At 44.2% G+C, this 21,850-nt stretch overlaps 1 non-coding gene across 1 annotated transcript; it reads right to left on the reverse strand.

The window, feature by feature from the left end:
- Positions 1-5,090: 5,090 nt before the first annotated feature.
- TRNAT-CGU (transfer RNA threonine (anticodon CGU)) lies at positions 5,091-5,163 on the reverse strand. The gene has a single exon. It is a non-coding gene; the product is annotated as a tRNA-Thr (tRNA).
- Positions 5,164-21,850: the final 16,687 nt, after the last annotated feature.

Consider the following 21,850-nt stretch of genomic DNA (forward strand, 5'->3'; position numbering starts at 1 on the left):
GCAGAAAATCTGCAACCCTAACGACACACTTTGATCAGGTTCTTTTTCTGAGCAAATCGTAGGACGCTTCGTCAGGAACCTCGTTTTCTAGGACAGTTTTACATTTACTTGCACTATTAAAGTGAACTAACTTCGTCGATTACAAACACGACGGCAATAAAAAACAGCCACAAAAAGAAAAGAAAGGCAGGAAAGGAGCATCAAGAAAACAATTGTTACCACGACAGCTATAGTATAAGAAAAGAGAAGTAGCCCGCATGACACATATAGGCTCGAACACCTCTCAAGTACAGTTATAAAACCAAGAAAGCAACAGACACGACACTTTTATTATCATTATCGTTGTCACTATAGTTACATGCAAAGCCATTCAATGAGTGGATGAATGAATGAATGAACTAGAGCTACAGTATGAAATTTGAATTATTCATGTAGGCGCGTCCACCCAGAAATTAAACGCTGATCAGTGTATATATATATACCTTGCTAAAGGTGTATGGATTCTCGCTGATGTTTATTTGGCCATCACCTCCAGTAGTGCTGGGCACGATATCTTGGTATACGCTTTTAAATTTTCTTAGAGTAAAAGAGATCTTTTTATACTGGAATTAAGTCTCTTCACTTATAGTCACCAATGAATGATCATAGTGACACGGACAATTACGAGTGAATAACTCGACTTCATCCCATAACGCATTAAAACGCTTATTAAGAATATAAATATACATTATTTGACAATGCTTCCAACGCGTAAATTTATCAGCTTGTTATCAGGAGGGAGTTCCGAACATGTTCATCCGCTTCTATTGCCTAAAGTACTCAAATAATCTCGCTCGCAATTTCGTAATAACTGAAAAAAAGAAAAAAGAAAGAAAGAAAGAAAGAAAAAAAAGAAAGAAAGAAAGAAAGAAAGAAAGAAAGAAAGAAAGAAAGAAAGAAAGAAAGAAGTGATGAAGCTTCGTGCGGCAGTAATAAGAGCAAGTTGGGAATCAAAACGAACCACGAAGAAAGCTTATTTGCGTAACACGTGGATTTGATTTTGGCACTGCTCCTGGCTCGATATAGCTGCACAGACAGTTACAAACGAGTCGTTTGGCGCAACGCTTACATATATGTATTGTACTGACGCCTACGCAGCCCTTCCGTGCAATCGACGACAAATTGCCGGCGATCGCCGACATGCATTGGTGGGGTAACTCAGACCACTGAGAAAGTGCGGCGACAGCATATACCACTGCAGCGCGAACCGCTCGCCCAGCTATATGCTTTATTACGCGTGCCAGACTGATCGGTACGTGAATTAGTCAATCGCGCGTTGTGATAGACCGGTGCGGAATTAGTTTTCGTGACACTACATCCGGAGGCTATACTACTAGCCGCCGGGAGTACGCCTAGGGTTACAAGAAAGAGACCATCTGGGCAGGACGACTGCCGCATCTGAAAAGCTAATTTCTTGTGACTGATGTACTTTTGTCACGCTGTGAATCGGGCTCGAAGAATTTGCAGTTTTTTTGAAGAATTTGCTTTTTATTTGGCTTTGCGTGCCGAGGGTTTAACTTTTTAATCTTTTGCAGGAAAAGCTGGGGGAGTTCTGAAAGTTAGGGTGACGCTCAGCGAAGATGCCCAGCGTTCGTGCGTGCGTGCGTGCGTGCGTGCGTGCGCGCGCGCGTGTGTGTGTGTGTGTGTGTGTGTGTGTGTGTGTGTGTGCGTGCGTGCGTGCGTGCGTGCGTGTGTTTTACTGAACAAGAAAGGGTAGACAAAGCGTCAACCTTTCCCTGTACTCACTGGCTTGGAATTTTGAGCGCTTATTTCGTGAACCGCAATTGCTTTCATGTCATACGTTTTGACGTGACATTTTAGGTTACGACTGAAGCGATCTGAATTATCATTTTCACACACGTACTGTTAAGCTCATAGAGACTGCTCGCAGTCAACGTGTAAGTGGACGTTTTACTATTTTATTACTTTTGCTGGCAGCAGTAGAAAAATGGACACGTTCTCTTGCAGCCTCATGTTTTCTTGAGCGTTTTTTTTTCTGAACTAAGGCCGTATCACTCGTGTAATTAATTTCCCATCATGCAACGTCAAGCGTACCACATCTCACAGGCAGAAGACAAATCCATACGTCTCATAAGAGCTGTCCGCTCAGAAGTGCAAGCACCACTGGGTTGTTTTGCTAAGATAACGCAAAAACAACAAGATGATTGGCTCTGGTACCGCAAAATAGCCGGTGTAAATTTCATTTTCACACAGACAGACAACAGGTGCCATGTGATTTCACTTAGGACTCGGGAAGAAAGAGTGCAGTTAAAAAACCATAGCCATCCCCGGCACATATATAGGGTTGCTTGCATCTTTATTCCAAGGAACTCATCCTGGTATAACAGGGCTCCAACCCCCATTATTCCACAGAATCGAGCATAGCCATGGCGTGTGCTTGTACAGTAAATTTGACTCTGAATTAGTCCGGAACCGCAATACATACAGCTCCAAGGCTCGTCGCGGCTGATAAAAAAGTGAATAAGATACGTAAACTTCACGTGAAATATGTTTGAAGAAAAGAATTTGAAAGAAGCGGGGGCTCTAAAAAAAAAAAAACATTCCCCCCACAGAAGCGAGTTGGCTCGCGGCTATAACGTTTGCGCAAGAAAAAAAAATACTGCCAGATTAAGGCAGCAAAAACAGATATGCCGACTATATGACGTGTGGTTGGGCCCTTACGTAAATTACGACCGTTTCTTTATTGAACTAGAGCGCTGATCGTGAAAAACTAAGAAATTGAGAAAAGTAAAGCATGACGCTCTCAGAGAATGGAAATGAGGAGAGTGGAGTCGGCGAGGCTGGAAAAACTTAGTGGCTTTGGAGCATATGCTTGTTTCACAAAATAAATAAATGAGAAAAGAACGCATGCTAGTGAAGGCTAAGTGAGGGAAGAAAGCGCTTCGAAGAAGTTCGGGGAAATTTTTCTTACACGAGTTATAGCGTTTGTGCATGTATATAACCATGCTGGCTAACAGAAAATTGCGTGAAAAACTATATATATATATATATATATATATATATATATATATATATATATATATATATATAAAGAAGTGTATACCTAAGGAAAGAAGTGTATACCTAAGGGCTCGTTTTTCCGTGTTTTTAACACAATAATAATGAGATATAACAGACAGTAATGCCAAGGAATGTACAGGGGAAGTTATTAACATTAATGGAATGTAAATAAGAAGAAAGAAAAGTGGATGAAAAAATTACCAACTGTAAGCAGAAATCGAACCTACGACCTTCGAATTACGCGTTCGATGCTCTAACCACTGAGCTATTACAGCGGCCCTCCCTCCATCCACTTTTTTTGGGTTTATCTGTGAATTTAGAAGTAGGAGCGACAGTCAGCGCCATCTATAAGCCAAACAACGAGTGTGAAAACACTCTTATGCGCATGTTTGGCGTCACGTAGCACGTGAACTTATTATGAGCGGGCAGCTGATTAATTGTCCCTCTTATACAACCTAAACACACCAAGTCTGCCAGTACGAGACCCTCGTTCAATGAAATAAGGGAAAGAAGTGTATACCTAAGGGCTCGTTTTTCCGTGTTTTTAACACAATAATAATGAGATATAACAGACAGTAATGCCAAGGAATGTACAGGGGAAGTTATTAACATTAATGGAATGTAAATAAGAAGAAAGAAAAGTGGATGAAAAAATTACCAACTGTAAGCAGGAATCAAACCTACGACCTTCGAATTACGCGTTCGATGCTCTAACCACTGAGCTATTACAGCGGCCCTCCCTCCATCCACTTTTTTTGGGTTTATCTGTGAATTTAGAAGTAGGAGCGACAGTCAGCGCCATCTATAAGCCAAACAACGAGTGTGAAAACACTCTTATGCGCATGTTTGGCGTCACGTAGCACGTGAACTTATTATGAGCGGGCAGCTGATTAATTGTCCCTCTTATACAACCTAAACACACCAAGTCTGCCAGTACGAGACCCTCGTTCAATGAAATAAGGGAAAGAAGTGTATACCTAAGGGCTCGTTTTTCCGTGTTTTTAACACAATAATAATGAGATATAACAGACAGTAATGCCAAGGAATGTACAGGGGAAGTTATTAACATTAATGGAATGTAAATAAGAAGAAAGAAAAGTGGATGAAAAAATTACCAACTGTAAGCAGGAATCGAACCTACGACCTTCGAATTACGCGTTCGATGCTCTAACCACTGAGCTATTACAGCGGCCCTCCCTCCATCCACTTTTTTTGGGTTTATCTGTGAATTTAGAAGTAGGAGCGACCGTCAGCGCCATCTATAAGCCAAACAACGAGTGTGAAAACACTCTTATGCGCATGTTTGGCGTCACGTAGCACGTGAACTTATTATGAGCGGGCAGCTGATTGATTGTCCCTCTTATACAACCTAAACACACCAAGTCTGCCAGTACGAGACCCTCGTTCAATGAAATAAGGGAAAGAAGTGTATACCTAAGGGCTCGTTTTTCCGTGTTTTTAACACAATAATAATGAGATATAACAGACAGTAATGCCAAGGAATGTACAGGGGAAGTTATTACCATTAATGGAATGTAAATAAGAAGAAAGAAAAGTGGATGTAAAAATTACCAACTGTAAGCAGGAATCGAACCTACGACCTTCGAATTACGCGTTCGATGCTCTAACCACTGAGCTATTACAGCGGCCCTCCCTCCATCCACTTTTTTTGGGTTTATCTGTGAATTTAGAAGTAGGAGCGACAGTCAGCGCCATCTATAAGCCAAACAACGAGTGTGAAAACACTCTTATGCGCATGTTTGGCGTCACGTAGCACGTGAACTTATTATGAGCGGGCAGCTGATTAATTGTCCCTCTTATACAACCTAAACACACCAAGTCTGCCAGTACGAGACCCTCGTTCAATGAAATAAGGGAAAGAAGTGTATACCTAAGGGCTCGTTTTTCCGTGTTTTCAACACAATAATAATGAGATATAACAGACAGTAATGCCAAGGAATGTACAGGGGAAGTTATTAACATTAATGGAATGTAAATAAGAAGAAAGAAAAGTGGATGAAAAAATTACCAACTGTAAGCAGGAATCGAACCTACGACCTTCGAATTACGCGTTCGATGCTCTAACCACTGAGCTATCACAGCTTTTTTTTTCTTTATTGCCTTGCAAATCATGACTGTTCCCATTTTACATATTTACATATTGGTTCATATTCAAGTGCGTCACAAAATACATCCACAGAATGCATTGAGGTACCGTCAGCTCTTGGCTGACTATTAATCAATACTTGGGCATTCGTAACAATCGCTCAATGCACCCAATCCAGTCTGGCACATCCTCTTGGCTTTTCAGCATTTCAAGAAAATGGCACACAGATTTGGAAAAATATTGGCGCACAGCTAGCACTTCTACATCCACGTATTCAAAGGCACATCGGGTTTTCCATATACTGTGCAGGCCCAGAAGCATGATAAGATCATAAGGTACACCTGCCTCGTTTTTAACCGAAAGAAAACGGATGCCATGTGGACTTAACGGTAATTCTTTTATCAAGGTTCTTTGCAGTATGTCCCAGAAAAATACCCCGCTCCAGCAATCTATAAACACGTGTTCAATTGTTTCCGGTTTATTACACAAGTGGCAATTTGTGCTACATGGCACGAATATTCCCTTATCCTGCAACCACGTTTTAACTGGTAAGGTACCAGTACGTAATTTAAAGAAAAAAGTTTTGACCCCTGGCGCTACAAGCATTCTTTTAACACGTTTCAGAACATCCTGTCCTGGGCCTGCACAATATAGCTGACGGCACAATGGAACAGGCAGTAAAACATCGACAAGGTCTCTATACAATTTTTTACGTGGTACTTCAGCCAGATACTCTAACGAAAATCTCACTGACAAAAAGCGGAAAGACGAAACAACTTCTTGTAAATACCCTTGTATTGGTCCTTGCATATTTGATGATGATACGAGAAATCCCGGCAGCACTCTAGATAACCTTAGTTGTATAACAGTTCTCAAAAAGGGTCATCCACATCACGCAGAAAAAGGAAACGATTGACAAGTTGTCTTATGTACAAATGAACTAATCCGAGTCCGCCATCTCTAACTTTTCTGAAAAGGTTTGTGCGGCTTGATCTTTCCCATACAGAGCTCCATATGAAAATTGCAAATACTTTGTGTATTTTCTGTACACTTATTCTACTGCAGTGCAAAACCTGCATTACGTACCACAGCTTGCTCACCAGAAACAAGTTGCACGTTGTGGCCCCTGCGAATATCGAAATACCCCAACCTTTCCATTTTTCTACATCATTGCGCAATGCCTGTGTTTCTTTTTTCCAATACGGTTCACTGTCATGATAGAACTCCAGCGGCACTCCTAAATACTTCACTGGTGTTTCCTGCCATTTAATGTTTAGAAATACTCTTGGCGTGACGTCCCATTCCCCATGCCAGAAGCCAAGGCACTTATCCCAGTTCACGGCACTACCACTCGCCTGGCAAAAAGTTTTCACGGCATATACAGCATGCATTATACTCTCATAATTTGTACAGAAAACTGCAATGTCGTCTGCGTATGTGAGGAGGCTAACCTCAGCTTCATGCAATTTAAAGCCGCTTATTGCAGGGTTATAAATTACACTTAAGCAGAAAGGTTCAATGAAAACAGCAAAAAGCAGGGGCGATAGTGGACACCCCTGTCTCACTGACCGCAGCACAGGTATACGCTCACCCGCAGTTTTATTTATTACCAATCTCGTCGTGCATCCAGTGTAAGCCATGCGCACTCCTTCGCTAATCAAACTCCCTACGTTAATGTGCTCAAGTAATGAAAGGAGCACGTCGTGCGGCACGCGATCAAATGCCTTTTCGAGGTCAGTTTGAAGCATGGCAACATTGAGATGCATAGCGTCACAAATTTCTAGGATTGATCGTGCTATGTTTATGTTGGTCATTATTTTCCTTCCCTTTATGCCACAAGTTTGGTGGGGCACAATCAGTTTTGTCATAGCTGTCTGGAGTCTTCTGGCCAATATTTTCCTCAATATTTTATAGTCAACATTAGTTAGGCTGATTGGTCTATATGCAGTAACACTTCTTAACTTCGCGGGATCATCTGTTTTAGGTATTAAGACCGTGTGGGCTGACAAAAACGATGGTGGAAGTTGTTTACACTTAAAAGCCTCGTTAAATACCTCCTTCAAAATAGGTGAAACTACGTGTTTGAATTCATTGTACACTGCAGCACTCAGGCCACCTGGTCCTGGAGACTTACCATTGTTTAACTTATCAATTGCTTTTTCAACTTCTCGCTCTGTTATAGGCAATTCTAAAATTTCCTTTCTTTCATCATCAAGTCTTGGCAATAATGAAATGAAATCGCTATTAAAACGTTCTGCGTGCACACTGGTTGGTGTGAATAACTCTTTGTAATATTCGAAAAAAGCACCGGATATTGCTTCTTTCGTATGGCACCTTGTTCCTTTATATTCTATTTCTCTTATTTCATTCTTACAGACAAGTCTCTTCTCAGCTCCAAGAGCTCGTTTTGTTGGCATTTCTCCCGCTACCAAGTTTTCTGCTCGAGCTCGAATCAATGCTCCACGATAACGTTCTTGGTCTATCAACTCTGGCTTCTGTGTAGTTATGTTTATCTTCTCTGAAAATGTTCCGGCCTGAGTACATTTATCCGCAACTAACTGTTGCAAGTTTTCACGCAAACGCACTTCAAGTTCTTTTTCAGCATGTCTCAGGATACTGGCTCTCTCAAGTGCTTTCAGTTTAATGGTCTGTTTAAATATTTCCCACTTATGTCCCCAGGATTCAAGTGTTCTATTTGCTAAGTCTTCTATGCCCTCTAGAAAAATTCGATTAAACTCTTCATTATTTAGTAGCTTTACATTAAATTTACAGAGGTCCCAAGAGAAATGTTTGTTACTCCTTTTATGTTTACCCATTGAGAATGAAACCAAACAATGATCACTAAACGTAACAGGTGTAACTCTGTAATCATGGCACGAAGGAATGATTTCGGAAGACACATATACTCTGTCAAGTCTAGCATGGCTTGAACGCTGAAATTGGGTAAACATAACCCCTTTTCCACTGCAAAGACATTCACCGACGTCCTCTAGCTGAGCTTTCGCCACCATATCGATTAGAACGGCAGTGTTTAAATCTCTGTATGGCCTGGAACTTGATTTATCTATACTCGAACAAACGCAGTTGAAATCCCCGGCCAAAATTAGTTTACGTTCACTTTAAATACACATGAAGTTTTTCAAAAAACTCCTTTCGATCTTGAATCACAGTGGGTGCGTACACACAGATTACTCTCCATTTTTCTCTTGGTAGGGATAAATCACATATAATAAAACGACCCGCCTCGCAGGTAGTTACAGACTCCACTTTCGCATTAAGGCTCTGCCGAATCAACAAGAGGCAACCTGCAGATGTACCCACCGCGTGACAAACGCACACATCAAACAGTCTCGTGAAAGGCTGCACCATTCGCTCAGCGTGCTCTTCACTCTCTACTTTAGTTTCCTGTACAGCGACGATGTCTAGATCTTGTTCTATAATCAGGCGGTAAAGCTGGTTTTGCCGCTGTTTGGCAGAAAGCCCACGTACACTTAGCGTCGCCAATCTAATCGTCGCCATCGTGATGAGAGAAAGCCGAGCGAAAGACGCTTAACTTACCAATACCTAAAACACTGTCCGGCCGACGCTCAAGGCGTCGTCCCGTCGCCGCCGCGTGAAAGCGACGACGAACGCAGGCGGCCAGCACCCCGAGACTTTTTGGAGCCAGCCACTCGCCACTGCCCTTGATCTTCCTGGGTCAGACGCTACTGGGACGCCGCGTCTCCCTCATTCAGGCGTCGCTTTACTGGCGTAGCTTCAACTGTATTCATGTCCGAAGTAGCGTCGGACCCGATGACTGGTTCAGCCTTGTGCTGGGTTTCCATTTGAGTCGAACGCCGTTGCGTTGGAGTGCCCACAACCGTATTTTCGTCTGTGTCTTGCTTAGGTGTCTCCATCTTTCTCTCGCTGGTCGCCACTGCATGAGACGCCTCCACTCCTGCCTTCGACGCCGCGGCCCTCTCTGCTTTCTCTTCATCCATGAGCAATTCACTGTGGTCGGCATTTGTTGCTCGACTTGCTGCACTGGCATAGGAACGAGTACAGTCCGCCTGCTCATGCCCAAAAGCGCGACAACCAGCGCACCTGGGCACCCTGCAGTCGCGACGAATGTGTCCCGTGTTCCGGCAACGCAGGCACAGCGGTGCTCTTCCTGGCACAACCACCAGTGCCATGCCGCTTCGGAGACGCATCTGGTGGGGTATGCGATCCGTAGTAACGCCTTCTTTAAGTAGTAGCCGAACGAATCTTGTGGTTGACTCAACTCCTTCGAAGTCTTCGTCTCTCCACTTGTCGCTGATAACTTCTTTCACTTCACCGTACTCCCGGAAAGCACGCCGTACAGTATCTGCGTTGACGTCAAAGGCTACCCAATGCAACTTGAGACGCACCTCTTGCCTTTCTGGGTCGACGACGACGCAGAGCCGGTCTTTCACGGAGAGTAGGCCAGCGTCCAGAACTGTCTTCTTGGCTTCATCAGTCTTCATGTTAAGAAGCCAGACGTGCGACATCTGATACGCTCCTATGCCGCTTACCTCTTGAATGATGCCTAACTCCTTGAGCGGCTTTCGGAAGTCATTAATCCCGTACGGACGCGCTGCGATATCGCAGTGCAGAACCAACGTGCGTCTGAGTCCTTCTCCTGTGGGCAGTGGTGGAAGAATTAAACGGTAGTCCTTGGGAAGCGATGTGCACATGAAACCGCGGCCAGCGTCGGCCGCTGTTACAGCTCTTGAGGAGCCTGCCATCCTGCGTCCGCACGCGTCGGTGACCAGAAGCAGAATGCACTGAGCTATCACAGCGGCCGTCCCTTTATCCACTTTTTAGGGTTTATATGTGAATTTAGAAGTAGGAGTGACAGTCAGCGCCATCTATAAGCCAAACAACGAGTGTGAAAACACTCTTATTCGCATGTTTGGCGTCACGTAGCACGTGAACTTATTATGAGCGGGCAGCTGATTATTTTTCCCTCTTATACAACCTAAACACACCAAGTCTGCCAGTACGAGACCCTCGTTCAATGAAATAAGGGAGAGAAGTGTATACCTAAGGGCTCGTATTTCTAAATTCACATATAATCCCCAAAAAGTGGATGGAGGGATGGCCGCTGTGATAGCTCAGTGGTTAGAGCATCGAACGCGTTATTCGAAGGTCGTAGGTTCGATTCCTGCTCACAGCTGGTACTTTTTTCATCCACTTTTCTTTCTTCTTTCTTCTTATTTACATTCCATTGGTTCTAATAACTTCCCCTGTACATTCCTTGGCATTACTGTCTGTTATATCTCATTAATACTGTGTTAAAACACGGAAATACGAGCCCTTAGGTTTACGTGTGTTTCTCTGCATATATTGTGTTTCTCTGCAGCTGACACGGTATAAGCTGCGTTTTGCAGCAACGATGTCGAGGAGGGAGTGCCAACTGATAGTTCAAGGGCGGCGCGCTTAAACCGACTGTTGACGCTCCCTCCTCAATATCGTTGCTGCGAAACGCAGCTTCAAGCGTGTCATCTGCAGCGCTTTTATTTCTATATTAACACTTGTATTAGCCTTATCAGGAGTACAGTGAATACCCAAGATTTGCGGCAATTATCTTCCGAAGAAAAACATTTGTTAATTTGTGCAATTTTCTCTTAAATGCTCTACATCATGTGCCACTGAGGACTTTTAATGCTTTACAACAGAAAACAGTAAATTATGACTAGAAAGTGTTGTCTTTCTGCATTCCTTTTGCGCAAAAAGGCTCATTCATGTGGTTTAGATGTGCTGTACATGTATTCCCGTCGCGGATGCGTGGGTGTGCAGCCTAGTGGAAGAGGCACTCGCTTTCGGAGCATCAATGTGCAGGTTCAAATCCCATCGTTGGAAAGAGGAAAACGTTATTTTATTCCTGCTGAACTCATTATCGGGTCTGACCGATCATTCGTGGCGCTGAAAGCAGCGCAGTAGCTGGGCCGCAGGGCTTACGGGAGCGTCCACTCTTTATTTAAGTATGTTTTTCTATGCTGCTAGTGGTTGCGGTCGGTCATATAAATTCACATCAACGCGCACATCCACAACCACTTGACGTCATCATCATCATCATCATCATCATCATCAGCCTGACTATGTCCACTGCAGGACAAAGGCCTCTCCCATGTTCCGCCAGTTAGCCCGGTCCTGTGCTTGCTGCTGCCAATTTATACCCGCAAACTTCTTAATCTCATCTGCCCACCTAACCTTCTGTCTCCCCCTAACCCGCTTGCCTTCTCTGGGAATCCAGTCAGTTACTCTTATTGACCAGCGGTTATCCTGTCTACGCGCTACATGCCCGGCCCATGCCCATTTTCTCTTCTTGATTTCAGCTATGATATCCTTAACCAGTTGACGTAGCAGGCTGTAAAGCTAAAGAAACATGGGCTGTGACGTAGCCGGCCGCGATACATCGGCTGGGCATTAATTGCATCAATAGATTGTGTTCGCTGAGCGTTTCAATGCGCATCCTTGTTTTCGGTCACTTTTATATTAATTTTCGTGTCGTCATTACGCGATAAACTGCCGTTTCAACGATCATGCGTTTATAGTGACGTGGGAGTGCCAACAGTCAGCGGAAGAGCGCCGTCCTTTAGCCTCCAGTTTCGGCAGCGCCATCCTCGTAGCACGTTATCTGTATTTCGAGGCTCTCTGCAACTCGCGCCTTTGATATATATATTGCTCACAATAGTACATCTGTTTTAACTATACGTCTGCTGTGGGCCACGTGGGAAAGAATAGGCACGTTTTGCGTTCCGACTTTCTGCTCGTCGCATATGAGTGCACGTTCGAAGGTGAAAGTCTTACGGCGGCCAACTGTGCCATACTTCGAGCGTCTTTCTGAGAAGTATAGGTAATGTAAACCAGTGTGGTGCTTTTCGGAGTACACTGCCGCTTCTCGGTGGTATAGCTGGGATGAAGCTAAATGAATGGGCGAAAGAGTTTCGTCAGATAGCTTGGAAGGAAGTTAATGGGCGCCAAACTTTTCGGGGCTCTCTTATATTCTTCTCAAAAAGCGCGCATTGGCGTGAGCTGGAAATATAGCGAGTGGCAGTGCGTCTGTGTACGCGGAGCGAATGTTTCACGAGACGTGAAAATTGGTCTGAATAACGTCAGGTGTTCAGATTGATTAGCTTCCGAAATGTTCATTGCTCATCGTTATATATACTCTTACGCATTAGTCGCGTTCAGGTGTGGAGGCATCACTTTCGTTCAAAGTGTAAAGATACCACGAGGCTGCAGTTTTCAGACGGTGGACGGCTGAAGCGTGGTGGTGCTTCGGAGAGAACACCCGAGTAGGAGACGAAGAAAAAAAATTGAAACAAGAGCTGATGTGGAGATGAGAAAGCTGAGGGGGGAAATGTGCAGAAGTTGGGGTGCGAGATTCACCCCATACGAAGCGGCGTGCGTCGTTTCATCTAGCGGTATTAGTGCATGAAAAAAAGGAACAAATAAAAGGGAAGTTCTTAAAAAGCTCTAAACTGTGTCTTGATAGCATAAAAAATATATCTAAAATTAAAACAAAACGAGGATAGAGACTGCGACAGCCTTTTACTACTACACACACAACTCGATGCAAAATGTGAGCTTCCAAGCAAGAAAGAAAAAAATGGAAGAACGAGAAAGAAGGTGACAGCACAGGACAAAAATTAACAAAAGTATATAATAGAAAAGCTGCTCGACACGGACGAAAATCCAATGGACGATGACGGCAGCTAGGCCTCTGCGGCGCGATTTCTGAGCCCATGATGTCCTCAAAAATTAAACGACACTAAGCCAAACAAGCCAAAAAAGAAACACATTATGGAAAGAGACACAAGGTTCGCTTGTCATTTGTTTTGCAGAATAGCATCATTCACATTTTTTTGGAGGCCACTCACTCCCAGGGTTATATGGCTACTCGTTGAGATAACATTTTTCTTCCTTCTCCCGTAGCCAATTGTAAAATATCTGTTTTATGTATCTTTATTGGAGCGTTACTCTATTTTTGCAACTGCACGACTTATTTTTTCTTTTGTTCGTCGACCCACTCGATAACTGTACTGGCCAATTCTCGTCCCCTCTTTCAGACTCATGTCATTTTTTTTATTTTTGAGTCCGAGAGTTTATTTGCTCATCCAGATATAGTTGGCGATAAGCTTGTCGTCTAATACCGTGCGGTACTACCTCGCTAATATGTGTCGCAATAGTTTCCTTAATGACGGAATGGTATACTGACAGCCAACACCTTCGGCATTATAACCGTAAATCACGCTGCATTTATATGGATAGATATGTTGGGTTTGACGTCCCAAAACCACCATATGAATATGAGAGACGCTGTAGTGGAGGACTCAAGGAAATTTGGACCACCTGGGGTTCTTTACTGTGCAGTCTGAGCACACTGGCCTACAGCATTTCCGCCTCCATCGGAAATGCAGCCGCCGCAGCCGGGATTTGATCCCACGACCTGAGGGTCAGCAGCCGAGTACCTTAGCCACTAGACCACCGCGGTGGGGCCACGCTGCATCTAACTTTTTAAAGCAGCTCCCTTAAGGTTAGCTTACACCCGCCATATAGACCATCATTGCCCACTGGTAGCGTTACAGAGGTGTTAGTGATTGAAATTTTATTTGAGCTTGCGTTTTCTAACGGCCTCATAACTCACTAACCGATAGTGAGCTTCGTGCCTATAACGTGGCGTGAGTGAGCGGAATCGCGAAGCCGGTGTGAACAGTGTCACGACCGTCATAAAAGATAAAAGGGATGACCATGGTTATCCGTTCTATCTTGTGAACGTCAGTGTTCACGCCTTAAGTGAACTGTGCATCATCAGTCGCGGGCATAGTGCACCACGCATGTAAATCAGGCGACGAATTCCACGATACTTTTCACACATAGGGCTCTTTGCAGTTAATCAATTGCTTCTAACTGAATGTGCTGCTTATGCATGGCTGGCTAAAGCGCTCTCTTATTAAAAGAAAATAAGTAATATCTTTCTGTGAACGCGGGCCGAAATATGAAATAGCCATTATTTGTTTTGAGCCACCTTTGATTGAATTGCCCACCTCAAGATGCGGACATGACGCGGTATGCGTAGCTCGTTTCACACTTCAGAGTTCATTTAACATGAGAAGAGGTTTTCTTTCTTGATGGCATGTTTTTATGGTGATCATTTTACGAATGCAATACAGGTAGTCAGAGCGAAGAACCGTGTAAATAGATGACAGCAACCAGAAGCGCGCAGCGAACAAGCCGAGCGAGACCAGCATCTGAGCGTTGGCAAAGCTGCTGACTTTTGAGACGCGTCTTCTTCGCAAACTGTTCGATGACAGTTGAGTGAATACTATACTCTGAGCCCGATCCAATTAGCAGTCGGGTCATGGGGATGCCTACGCTTATACTCAGAATGTTAGAGGTATAAACTGTGTTTGTAGACATTTGCTGTGACGTAATTTGTGGTAGAAGAAATGGACGTGGGCCGGGCACGCCGCGTAGGCAGGGGTACCGGTGGTCATTAGGGGAACTCACTAGATTCCCAGAGAAGGTAAGCGCATGAGGGGGAGACAGAAATTTGGGTGGGCAGAGGAAAATATGAAGTTTGCGGGTATTAAGTGGCAGCAGCAAGCGCAGGACCAAGTTGACTGGTGGCACTTGGGAGAGAACTTTGTCCTGCAGTGGGCATACTCAGGCTCATGATTATGATCATGAATCTGTGATAGCTGCTCGTCGTTCTGAAAACAGTACCCCTGTAACTGAACTCGCGTTGAGTAACTGTCCTTTCAATAAGAAAACACTGAAATTCTTATCTGAAGTCCTTCGTGACGTAAATGTTTAGGGTATGCGGATTTTCTGCCATACTGAAGTTATCTGGACGTCCTTTTATTGCCATCGCTTTTTTTTCTTTTTAGGCATCGTGTCGATGCACGACAGAGCGCCCCGTAGCTTTTCTTGAAGTACCACGCAGTCGTACAACGGAGTGCAATTGGTTTTTCGCTGAGTCAGCGTTTCATGATAGGTCTTCGCAGGAACGCTGGTTAACTTCTATTTGTTACCATTGTCGAGCAGCTGGGCGAACACGACTCTTGAATGGCTGGACGTCAGCCGTAGAGTAAAGCGTAGTGCACGCTACTAAGGCCTCAGTCGCTCTCATTTTTCGCGGCTGAGAGGCTATCGGTCACGTCGTTCGTGTAAGTTTATGGCGTAACCTCACTTAAACTCCACTCGCGCGGAATCGGGGGATAATGATGGCAATTAGGTTAGTGAGGATGAAAATGTTGTTTACGAGAAGGCCGAAACCGAATGGTCTGAAATAGCGAAAAGCCTGTTGGTTTATGCTCGCTCGTTAACTGAACACTGACTGCTCTTCTGCCGCTACTGCTGCTGCTCTGTCGCTGTAGCCGGAAAGTCCTTGGTTCATCGACGACAAAAAAAAACTATAATACAGCTGTAAACTGTAATTGCACGTATTTTTCAAGAGACGCGGAGTAGTTTATTTTCTAGACAGCAAGACTTAGGACGAGGACCATTACACACGTTGAAGTTTCGCGAGTGTATCGTGCGTGATTGTCGTAAATTAAATGTTTGATTTGTATTTCTAAATACGAAGCTGTTCTTCCTCAACCAAAGGCTCTTTGACCACTTTTACCTATCTCTTTATCTAGCCGCTTACGTCTCGGTGCTTTCATGGTCGCTTCCTGAACTTGTTATATACCAATATTGGCACAGGAGGGTATTAACGTATCAGGTGTCTTACCGACAAGTTATGGCATGAATCACGTGGTATACTCCTCTCGTGTACCTGAAGAGCCTTTTTTCTCCCAGTCACGTGTCACACAGATACTCGCACAGCAGAGCTCGCGGAATTAAGGCATGGACTTACGCGCCAATGCTGTACATAAAGCCAGGAACAGTGGCAATAGAATTTGGGAATCTTAATGCAATAGCGTTGAGGAGCCCATTTCAAGCTAGCTTAGTGCCTGCGTCGGCGGCGTTGTCGGTGAGAGAAAAACGCATATGGACTCAAAAAACACAACGACGGTTTGAGCCGTATTGGAACACAAACATTCTACGTTGCAAGTGTTCTAACACAGAGCGAATAATCATTATTATTAAGGGTTTTACGTCCCAAAACCACCGTATGACCATGAGATACGCCGTACTCCGGAAATTTCGACCATTTGTTGTTCTTTACCATGTAGTGACATCGCAGAGTACACAGGTCTTTACCATTTCTCCTGCTTTGAAATGCGACCGCCAGGAACGGGATCGAAAGCGTGGCCTTCGGGTCAGCAGCCGAGCCACTGTTCCAGCGAGGTGGACCTATACCACAGAGCTACGCCAGTGCTCGGAACGGCTTCAAAAAAAATAATAAATATAACCTATAGAGGCGTTAAGGAGAAGCGAGAGGGTAACGTCAGTAGCCGGTGCACTGTTCATGATCTAATTTTATGACAATATAATGAGCATTACATATGTAATCTCATGCCTCAACAACCTATAGTTCAGCGTTGTTCGATCCCGAAGGAATTCGCCAACGAAGGTTAGTTGTAACATGCAAATCAGCACAATAACGTGTACTTAGGTTCTATAAAACTTGAGTTTGTGCTCTAAAGTATATACGCTACCCTCTATAGACACCAAATAAGTGAGCGTGCCTAGTGAGATAATGAAACTTTTCGGTGGGCTATTATTTGGTATTTAATTGCCCAGTAAGCCCGTGGTGGGCACACTTCTTCGCCTTCCACAAATACGTTCATTACAGTCGCAACTCTTGCTTCAACAAAAAAAAAAAAGAAGGAGGGAAGCAGCATTGGTGGCTAACTGCCCTACGTGAAACCGGTTCCCATAATGAGTTGCATCAGCCAGTATTTTTTTTAATATTTTACTTTTGCCAGCTTATCGTATATGTTCTGATTACTTCCACGTAAGTGCCAGTGCAATTGTGGATAATGTCCCTCCTTTATATCAATTTCTGTATTCGCTCTCTGCTGTCTGGTGAACCTCCCTGCCTTCTTCCTTTTGTCTTCCTTCTTTCTCTCACGTCATCGGTGAGGAGTGTGACTTCAAACTTTATAAGGGTTTCGCTTTCCTTCAAAATCAAAATTCGTGTCGTTTAGAGTGAAATTCGCTCCTAATGGCGTGGCTGTAGTCAATGAAGCATGTGGGAGATATATGATGTGCAGAAAGAAGGACATCTAAACGGTAGGTTGTTCCACTTTTCCATAAAAAAATATGTAAGACTAAAAGGGAGAGAGAAAGCGAGGTGAATATGGCTGAAGTAGTAACATGCGAACTGTTGGCGTAGTAGTGAATGATGCTAGCAAAGTATGTTCGCTCAGCTTTATGCCGGCCACAGCAAGCCGAGGTGGGAGGTATGGTGCTCAGTGGATGGAGTCGTGTCACTTCCTGGATCGCATCACTCCCTGCCATTATTCTTGCTGCACGCATTTCGCCGAATATTTTAGCCTGCGACACTTGAGGAAGGGGCGTCTGTCGTTCGGGAGTTCAATTACGTGTAGCACTTGCGCTTTCTTCTTCTCCCTAAAGAAGTATGTAATAAACTCACGAGGCCAAGAATAATCTTTAAGTGCTGTTTTTGCAATGCGAGACTTAGCATCTACGTATGAAAAAAATGTATTTTTTCCCAGCACGTGAAGTTTGGTTGAAATGAAGTCGCAAAATCATTTGTCCACCTGTAATTAAAAGTTTGCGTAATTTCACCTTGGTGGGTTCAGATATCAGCAGCCGAATGAGTGCTTTATTGTTCACTTCAATTCTCCTCAAATTGCGTCATAATCATTACTCTAAATTAAAAAGCAGCAAATGGCGTCCCCCACGCTTTCCTTGACTTCGTTGTCTGTTTTTTTCAGTTGCTTTATGTAACGAGAGAACGAGTCTCTTGAGCAGTTCTCACTCCTTCGTAATTCAGATTTGACACTTGAACAACAACGTATAGGCGCTAAGATAAAACATGAAAAAATAGGTAAAAGCCTTATAATATATAAAGAAAAATGAAAATATTACAAATGACTATCGAACAATAAACGTTTATTTTTCATCCTCCTTCTTGCAAATACCTCTCACCATCTCTTCATGCAACATGCAGTGGTCACTGCGGCCTTTAATTTAAGATACTTCGCGCGCAAAGCAAGTTTAGAAGTAGTTTCTTGTCCTATACTTCTCTTTTTGCCTTCTTAAAGACAGTAATGCTAGCAACTAACAGCCGGTCATGCGAACAACTCGCACTCCAAAACAAGTCCCAGTATAGTTTCCAGAGGCGATGGTAGGAATAGGGTGTAAGGTGCAACTCGGTTCATTTCAGCACTGCAAAGGTGCCTCTCGGCAAACCGTATCGATTTACACGTGATGTCGACTGACACCGCAGATATGCCGACTCGCGTGTAAAATGACTCGTCCACCGTGATAACGTTTTAAAGGGTGGCTCTTTGTAATTCATGTATAAAACAAAACAGCTTACATAGATTTGCCTTTATTACGCCTGACATATTGTTTATGCAGCAAACCAGCACAACGTAAACAGTCGTGACGCTGCATAGCAGGTAAATAATATTAGCAGCACCTCTCTAAAATGTGCTTGTTTTATTTTTGCATTAAAAGAACGCTAAGCTCCAATGTTGGTTCTGCAAGCTTCGCGTGCAGCGGGCGCCGAAAAATCATCTGTACTCTCTTAAACACCGCGTAGCCGAAACGCACCTGCTAACCCTGTAAAGCGGCGACTCTCTTACACGTGAACCATCTGTTGCGTGTGCTGGTAGTGTTTCGTGTGGATCTTTGTTTCTGGCTTTTTGCCTCCAGAATTCAGAGGTATAGGCCTATGTTTGCCGCAGATATTCGCGAAGCATAACGCGCGGATGGTCCGCGTTCTCAAAAAACTGGCTACTTCTGCCGTTTCAAATGTGCACCAAATAGAAGTTCCCGGCACAGTCTTATGCTACCAGAAATAAGAAAGGATAGCTCCAGCCAGCAATTAATTGTGGCGTGCTTGCTTCGAATGCGGTTTGCGGGTTCAGCTGGCCAACCCAAGCACTCACGAAGAACGCCCAAGATCCCGCGAGGTATTACCGCATTAATGATGCTCTTAAACGTCCCCAGCTTTCAAATCACAATGACGCCTGTTTCTAAGGGACGTAATGTGTCTTGCGCTATGCACAGCACGTGTGCGATGTTACTTGCTGTTTCGGCTCCGAGGTGCGCACGCTGGAACTGCAGTGAAACTGACACTCTTTCCGCATTCGATCGTGATTTAAGATTATGCTTTGAACAGAGACTCTAAAGCTGAAACAAGCGAGCAGAAAATCAGCTTTGGCACTTTCCAATGAAAGCAGGAGTGTAGGTACTTGATTCTCCGCTTGGAGGTAAATACCCTATTTACTACGCTTTTGAGCTCACCACCTGACTGACAAAGCGCACCAAATTACACTTCAGTGGTTACCCAGTCAATGTGGAATCATCGGCAATGAACAGGCTGATCAAGCAGCCCACTCAGCCCACGCAGAAGACCATGAAGTGCTACTACCACTTTCTAAGACAGATGCTGCACGAAAGCTCCACTGGCCCCCTCGCCAGCAAACCACATCACAATGAAGTCACCCGCACTTCAAGCATACCCGACTGTACTCGCTTGACCCTACGTTAAGTCTTCAAGTCCCATCAAGACTTCGCCGAGCAGACAAGATCCTCTTATGTAGGCTGGGCATTGTGTTTAGCAACGCCTACGCTTTCCGCATCGGGATGGCTGACACCGCAGCCTGTGGCCACTGTGGCAAAAGAGAATCCATCAAACATATCCTTTGTGACTGCCTAGAGTATAGTGGACAACGACTATGCGTTCGCAAGGAACTCAGCCAATTAGATAATCAACCTCTGTCGGAGGAAAGAATTTTAGAATATAGACAAGATGCAACCAACTTAACAGAAGAAGGCCCTGAAAGCGCTACTGCACTTTTTGCGATCGACCAGCCTTTTTGAATGGTTGTAGCCAGAACGGCTTTCCTGTGTGTGTTTTCGTTTTCTCATGTGTACACGTGTGTTTTTTTTTTTGGTATTCTCTATCTACCCCCTTTTTTTTTCCTTTTTCCCACTCCCAGGGCTGGGTAGTGAACCGAATGCCAATATCTGGTTAACCTCCCGGCCCTCCTTTCTCTCTCTCTCTCTCTCCCTCTCTCTCTGTGTGCGCGGCGAAAACGCCTCATGTAGATCGGCTGCGCAAGATGCTCATGCAAGCAACGACAGTCTTTCTCTCCTTCTCTACTCCTTCTCCTCTTATAGAAGCTTCCGCGCTGCTTGTACTGGACACCATTTCATACATAAATGACTGGTCGCCGAGGTGCATGGAATACGGGCTACGGCACAAGGCTACTGACCCCAATGTCGCGGGCTCGATCTTGGCCGCGGTGGTCGCATTTCGACGGAGGCGAAATCTTTTAGGTCCGTGTGATGTCAGTGTACATTAAATAACAGTAAATGGTCAGGATTTTCTGGAGCCCTCCACTACAGTGTCCCATATAATGGTATCACGGTTTTAGTGCACAACCCCCCCTCCCCCCATTGCTAATATTAGCACAGTTAACTGCGTGAGTGGTTTTCGTACATGGTTGACATTGGTCGAGTTGGTGCAGTTCCAACTGATGCTAAAGGATCGCAAACAAAACGACAAAACTTTGTAAGACTTAGCAAACAATTATGACTGACTGGTGTCCCTGTTGCGTGCGCTCCTTCAATCTTAGAGGGTTTTTTTAAAGTTTTTATTAGCTTTCATGAGAACTAGTTTGAACCTAACTAAAAGCCAACTCCGGCGATATTTCGACTATGTCAAAGTAATGGCGTTTCTTTGCTCCTGAGACACTCTTGTCACGAGCCCAATAGCTGCAATGCTTGAAACATTCAAAAATAAGTTTAATAAGCAAGAAGGTGCAAAACCAAAACCCGACCGGGCGCCCTGTCTGCGTTTCACGTACTATTTGGTAAGAACCGGAAGCCGCATACTGGTCCCGCCGGTGCGTAGCATGAAAACTGAAAGACAGGCCAGCGAAGCACCAGCCTAACACCACAGAGGAAGGAAGAAAGCTTTCCCATGCTATAGCCGTGCCAAACACTACTACCGTGGCCTTGTGGTCAGCACAATAAATGCTGTAGCGGCCAAAGTAGCGATGTCATCGGCTGCATGACTTCTGATGACATGCCAAACATGGCGTCACATAAACAGTGTTGCCAATAATTCTGGCAAGCGAGGTGAGCTTTTCGAGGCAATCTTAAAAAATTATTCGCAAACAATCAGCGCAGCTCTCAACCCTGTAATTTGGCAAAAATGACGATAAGTGCAAAGGAACGTGTCCAGCAATTTCATTAAGGTACACTGACCTAAAGAAATTACTGTAATTGGCCTTTATGTGTTGAAATGACAGCTCAACAAGCGAATTGGCCTCCGAGAAAGCGCAATGTTCAGTCAGCGCCTTAAAATGAGCCCAACCATGCGTTCTTGTTAGCATTAACTTAGCTACCTAGCGTCTTATCTCCTTCTTATTCAAATGCTGTTGCGTTTTTATTTTTGGCGAAAACGTGGGACGCTAGGTTACGTTATGCGTGGCGATCGCAACATCATGATAATAATATACAAGATACACACAAAGATAAAAAGTTGATGAGAATAAAGAGAAAATTCATCAAAAGCACTGT

This window comes from Rhipicephalus microplus, chromosome 2 (genome assembly GCF_043290135.1).
Source record: "Rhipicephalus microplus isolate Deutch F79 chromosome 2, USDA_Rmic, whole genome shotgun sequence".
Classification (NCBI taxonomy): Eukaryota; Metazoa; Arthropoda; class Arachnida; order Ixodida; family Ixodidae; genus Rhipicephalus; species Rhipicephalus microplus.